The sequence below is a fragment of the Capsicum annuum genome, chromosome 4 (assembly GCF_002878395.1).
Source record: "Capsicum annuum cultivar UCD-10X-F1 chromosome 4, UCD10Xv1.1, whole genome shotgun sequence".
NCBI lineage: Eukaryota > Viridiplantae > Streptophyta > Magnoliopsida > Solanales > Solanaceae > Capsicum > Capsicum annuum.
The window spans coordinates 98,682,160-98,688,528 of record NC_061114.1 but is presented as its reverse complement, the minus strand read 5'-3'; the positions used below and the strand labels follow the sequence as shown (position 1 = coordinate 98,688,528).

General features: G+C 30.8%; 1 long non-coding RNA gene across 1 annotated transcript; it reads left to right on the top strand.

Annotated features, from left to right (window-relative positions):
- Positions 1–1,363: 1,363 nt before the first annotated feature.
- Positions 1,364–3,756, top strand: LOC107869657. The gene is made up of 3 exons (XR_007055028.1): positions 1,364–2,620; positions 3,163–3,250; positions 3,337–3,756. It is a non-coding gene; the product is annotated as an uncharacterized LOC107869657 (long non-coding RNA).
- Positions 3,757–6,369: the final 2,613 nt, after the last annotated feature.

The following is a 6,369-nucleotide window of genomic DNA, read 5'->3' as shown; positions in this document are numbered from 1 at the left end:
GTCTATAGACAAAAAAAACTGCTTGAAGCTTTTGATATATTGTTGAAAGATTTAATGGAAACAAACACTTTATTTGGCGGAAAAGTTATTGTCTTTGGTGGTGATTTTAGACAAACTCTTCCTGTAGTTCGAGGTGACAAGAAAAATGATTTTATTCAGGAAAGTTTATTGTATTCTTAAATTTGGAATCAGCTTGAAAAATTGCGATTATCTGAGAATATGTGAGAAAAAACAAACCCTACATTCTGTGAATATTTACTGAGAATAGGAAATGGAACAGAAAAAACACATAACAATGATAAAATTAAAAAACCTGATTGTTTCATTATTCTATTCAGTTCTGAAAAAGAATCGTTAGATCTGTTGCTTAAAGTAGCCTATCCAGATCTTCATACTTCTTCCTCTAATATATCTTCCATGACTTCACGTTTAATTTTAACAACAAAAAATGACTTTGTTGATGAAATGAATAATTTACATATATCTCAATTTCCTGGTGATGCTAAAACATATGTTGCATTTGATGAAACTATAGAAGCAAACGATCAAAGCGAATATGAAGATCTTCTACACACCCTGCATCCTGCTGGTTTACCTCCCTATAAATTAACATTAAAAAAAAAATTGTCCTCTTATGTTATTAAGAAATCTAAATCCTTGTGAAGGATTATGCAACGGCACTCGACTTATTTGTACTTCAAAAACATGTGATAAGTGCTACAGTTGCAAGCGGAGACTTCAAAAATACACATGCATTTATTCCAAGAATACGGTTGTTATCGTTAGCAGATGAAAAATTACATGTTCCTTTCAAAAGAATACAGTATCCTTTACGATTATGTTTTACTATGACAATAAATAAGGCTCAAGGTCAAACTATGGACTTTGTCGGAATTTATTTACGAGAGCTTGTTTTTTCACACGGACAGCTATACGTGGCCCTATCACGAGCAAAAAATTCCAATAGTGTAAAAGTGCTAATACGACCATTAGCACTAGATGACAACGACGAACATTTAACTTACAATATAGTATACAACGAAATCATTCAAAAAGCACTGGCTTAAATAGACCGTTGGGTGGAACTAAATAGTTTTCGGTGCAAATCCCTACTCCACATGTACTTCTACATAAATGGTTTGTTATTATTTTTTATTTTTTCCCGCTTTACATAATCGTGGCTAAGTAAATTTCTTTTCTTTGAGGAATTTTCTCGATTGTTTTCAGGCTGAATTCATTTCGTAACACATGGTCAATATCAACAAATCTTCATCTCTAAGGAATAACATAAAAACTTAGTGTTCATATTTATTGTCTAGTACTGCCCAAAATTTTGGTAAATGCATCACATGCGGAAGTTCAAGTGGTCCATTTTATTATAAGAATCAAAATACATTTTGACTTTTCCTGCTATTGGCTTGGGCACCTGCAGACCTCACATAGCATTGCATTTTAAGCGTATATTTACAATCTTCAAAGTGTAGTTAAATATTATGATGCATAATAGAGTAGTTTCTAAGTTATGATATTTTTCTCATCGAGTGTTGAAATGTCAGTTTGTCTTTCTTCTTGATGTCGTTTATTTACTCCCTGGTTGTTCTTTCTTTTCTTTTGTGGGTGTAGAACATCTGCAATTGTGTAGCGTTATTTATGAGGTTATTTGTTCTACATTACTGATTGTCTTCGCTAATTTGAAGACTACTTTCTTAGGCGTAAACTGCTTATGGGAATTTATGAAAAGGATTTGAGGGTTCGACTTGGAGATGTTGTATCCGTGCACCAGTGTCCAGATGTCAAGTATGGGAAACGTGTCCACAAACTTCCTATAGATGATACAATAAAAGGTCTATCCACTCTCTCCTGTTGTTTGAAGAAATTAGGTACTTAAGAAAGAGGGTCAAATACAAGAAGGAGCTAGGAGTGTTGTGATAGCTGAGATTACCCAAGTTCATTAATGCGCATTTTCGATGCCAAGAGAATTTGGAATAATGGAAACAGGTTGCACATGGGAAATAATCAGGAAAAAGTACATTTTACAGCCATGGTGTTGTCATCTCCACTTCGCCCCGTGCTACACATACCTTAACCTTAACTTCAAATGGTCACTGTGGATTTTGTAGAATCCGGACACAGTAGCTGGTTTGATGGAAATCCAGTTTATTTTCAGCTTGAAAGAATAAGGCCATCGAAGAAAATGAAGATTTTTCATTATGGTTGACCATCTACAGTATGTCAATGATTTCTTCTTTTATCTAACCAACAATAATTTTTGTCTAGCTTAGTATGATAATGTTCAAGCTCACTTTATTCATGTTCGTCTATACAATTGTTGTGCCCATATATTGAAAAGTCTTTTGTGCAAAGTGAAAATGCATTTATAAATTGCCTTCTTAAAGTTTTATTTTCACTTCTACTATGAGGAGCATAAACTCCAGTGAAATACCAGGAGAAGGAATTTTATTACCATTCCATACTCTACTGTCCCACATGAGAATAATTCCCCCTTTGCTGCCACCAGCTTTAGTGTACCAGAATTTCATCCATCTGCTAGGCCAGAGTTAATGGCATGGACTACGTACGCTGTATCCTCCCCAGACCCTGCTTGGTGGGAATGCACTAGGTATGTTGTTGTTGCCAGGACAGAGTTGGCGTACTATCACTCAATCCCCTTATTCACCTCAGTTTCCTGCTAACAAGTCTTAACCAGCCTCTTATTTATGTTGTTGTTAAGACCCCTCATGTTCCATTGAATCAGCTTTATATTCATTTAAAAGACAAATTAAGTGCTCTGCCCCTGTTTTTGATACCCTAAGGATAATGAAATCCCATTACAGAAGTACTGCTAATAGCATAATGAAAATGAACAGTCCAAAAATAATTACTATGTACTACTAATAAGTATTAAACTAAGCTGTGCTTTTTCTCTATCTAAACAAATACAAAACCAAAAGAAGTTATCCAATGCTACTGCCATTGCCCATTCTGAATTGAATTTCTTTTGTTTAGTTTTGATTTAGTTTTGTTTAATATCAACTTGGTTTTGATTTGGGCTTTTCATCTGGGGAGAAAGTATGATAGTTCTGTCCATTAAATCTTCAAAAATTTTCCCATAATTTTTAGATTTCCTAGAGAGAGTTTTGATTCATCGACGAAACATGACAGAAAAATGGATAATAAAGAAGCTTCAAAAGCTGTTGATGCTCTTACTTCGATGCCTTCATCATCTGACCTTACCGATTTTTGCATCAGAGTAAGTTTTTCATTATAAAGACCCCAATTTAGTTTTAAAACTTGGGGTAAAAATCAGTCAAATAATGTAATTATATGTGAATGCAGGAAGATGGATAATGCAGAGGCTATAAAAGCTACTGATGCGTTCTCATTGACTACATGCTCGGAAAGCGAAGCCCTTCCTTCCAATCGAATATTCTAAAGATAGTAAGTGTGACCTGTGTGGTTCAATAATGTAATTTCTATTTAGGATGCTAACTTTTATGGCTAATTTTGCATGACCATGTGACGTCTGTTAAGTACCTGCATAGCTATGTTGCTCAAGAAAGCCGATGAAGATGTTGCAATAATATCTGCAGAAACACCAGTTGTATTGTATTTGCTCATATATTTCATCCATACCTACCGCAATTTTCTCAATGTAACTGAAACATGTCATAACTAAACGATCATGCTGATAACAAATGGCATAATTTTAGTGCTATTTTGAAATGCACCTCATCATCAAAAGCAGATTCTTCACTAGATTCTTCACTAGCTATTGCTATAACAAGCGCGGGCTACTACATCTAGTCTCTTATATAAGAAGGAGTTAAACAGCTCAAGCAGGCATGAGGTCAACATGCCTGCTTCAGCTGCTTCAATCGTAATTTTACTGTGTCACTCTTAATTAATTATTATAAGTTATTTATATATTAAAAAAATAATAATATTTAATAAAAAAGTAAAATAGATGTTTATAACATATATGTTGCAGCTACTTCAATCATAATTCTACTATATCACTCCTAATTAATTATTATGGTAATCTATGTATTAATATAATATTTCATAAAAAAGATAATAAGAGGGAGTTAGGAAGCTCAAGCAGGCACGAGGTCGACATGCCAGTTTGTGCTGCCTGCTTCAACCGTAATTTTACAGTATCACCCCTAATTAATGATTAGAAGTCATTTATGTATTAAAAAATTAATAATATTTAATTAAAAAAAGTAAAATAGACATTTATGACATGTCCGTTTCAGCTACTTCAATCATAATTTTACTATATTACTCCTAATTAATTATTTTGGTCATCTAAGTATTAAAAAATTAATAACATTTCATAAAAAAATAAAATAAGTACAAAATGATATGTCAACATGAAAATTTTGATTGACTATCGAAATTATATTAATGCATATAAATTTGAATAGAACAGTTGAAAAGTAACATATATTATTTAAAAATGAGATAAAACGATATTGCAAATCACAATAATTAAGAACTTAATAAAAAATATAAAAAAAGTTAATTTATTGTCAAAATTTTATCTGTGCCACATAAATTGAAACGGAGAGAGTATCCATATCTTATTGAAAAATTATGTTAAAATTACAAATCACATAATTAACAACTTACAAATTTTAAAAGATATAAAATATTTGGTTGACTCTCGAAATTACATCAGTGTCGCTTAAACTGGAATAAAAGAAAAACTATTATAAATCACAATAATTAAAAACTTAAATTATTTTAATGATTGATTACTTAAATTTTATTTGTGTCCCATAAATTGAGATTAAAAAATAACATACATTGGGCCCATGCTAGCACGGACTGTCAATATCTAGTATTAGATATACATACTTCGTTTTAATTTATATTAAATATAAAATCTCTATTTCAATTTATTCGAATTAATTTAATTTGACATTGAAGTTTAAGAAATAAAGATTTTTTTCCACAATATGTGATGTTAAAGATGTCTTTACATGTTTGAGTACTTATAATCATTTCATTGAGGATAAAATGAATCTTTTAAATATATATATTATATTAAAAGTGTGATTATATTAAAAGTGTGAAGGGTCTTACAAATATTGTTTGAATTTTTTGTCCTTCATTAAAATTTTTTGTTTTAGACAAAATCGTTGTTTCACTATTTTTCTAATATTTAAAAGTTGAAAATTTATTAACTATATTTTTGGTAAAACATTTTCTTATTAGAAGTTATCAGAAGTAATGACATCTAATATTTTTTTCATCATTTTAAGAATTCTAAATCAATTAAATTTGATTTTAATAAGATTTGTGAAATCTAGAAATAAATATAAAGGTGTTACAATACGAAAAATTTAAGAAGTGCAAAATTTTAAAAAATTCTAAGTATGCAATAAGAATGTAATCTATGATTTAGTAAAGATTTGACTTTAAAAATAAAGAAAGATTTTAAATATAAAAAAAGATAATCGTACTCACAGATATGATTCAAATTGATGCGTCCCTCTTTAATATAGTTCAAGGAAACGAAATACTGCATGACAAATGTAAAAGTGATGATCCATGTGTTTTGCCCCTTTATTTATTCGAAGGGTTTGGAAAATATTATTTTCGACCTTTTAAACTATTCCAAAACTTTAAAGAAAATTTTGAAACAATTTAAGAAATTATAGAGTCGCCGCTTGATTTTTGAGAAAATATTAAGAAAAACTAAAAATATTACTTAAAAGATTCAAAATAGAAAAAATCTTTTGAGTCTAGAAATTCCGAGTAAGTGGTTCCTATTAATACTCTTGGAAGGTTGTTAAGACACCAAGAGTATCTGTTAACTTGCGGTTATCCGGACTATTTGAAAATAAATTTTTGACTAACTTTAAAAAGGAAAGATGATTTTTGAAAGAAAATCGATGAAGGAAAAATTTCGTTTTCAAGAATTGAGCAAAACAATTTTTAACGACTTAGCGGAAATTTTTAACTAAATCTAAAAAAACTAAAAATAATTAGCATATAAAGGGGAAAGGGGAGCCTAAAAGATTTAGGCGATTATGCCCGAATTCATAAATCCTTTCCTAAGCTATTTGGGCTTTTGACCCATCTTCACCCGTCCTAATCTAAATACTTGGACTTTTGACTCATAACCTGTCCTAAGCTAGTTTTCGGACCTCTCAAGCCCAAAATCCGCTCCATTTATATTAAATTACAACGTTGGCTTCGAGGCCCAAATAAATGAATAAATAAATGACTAATGAATAAATAAAATAAGGCAATAATAAAAATTGAGACTTTTCAAGTGTCTTAGCGACCTCATCAATGACTTTTGACCCATTTTTCTTCTTGCATCCTCACGCCATATAATTGACTTTGGATTTAAACTTC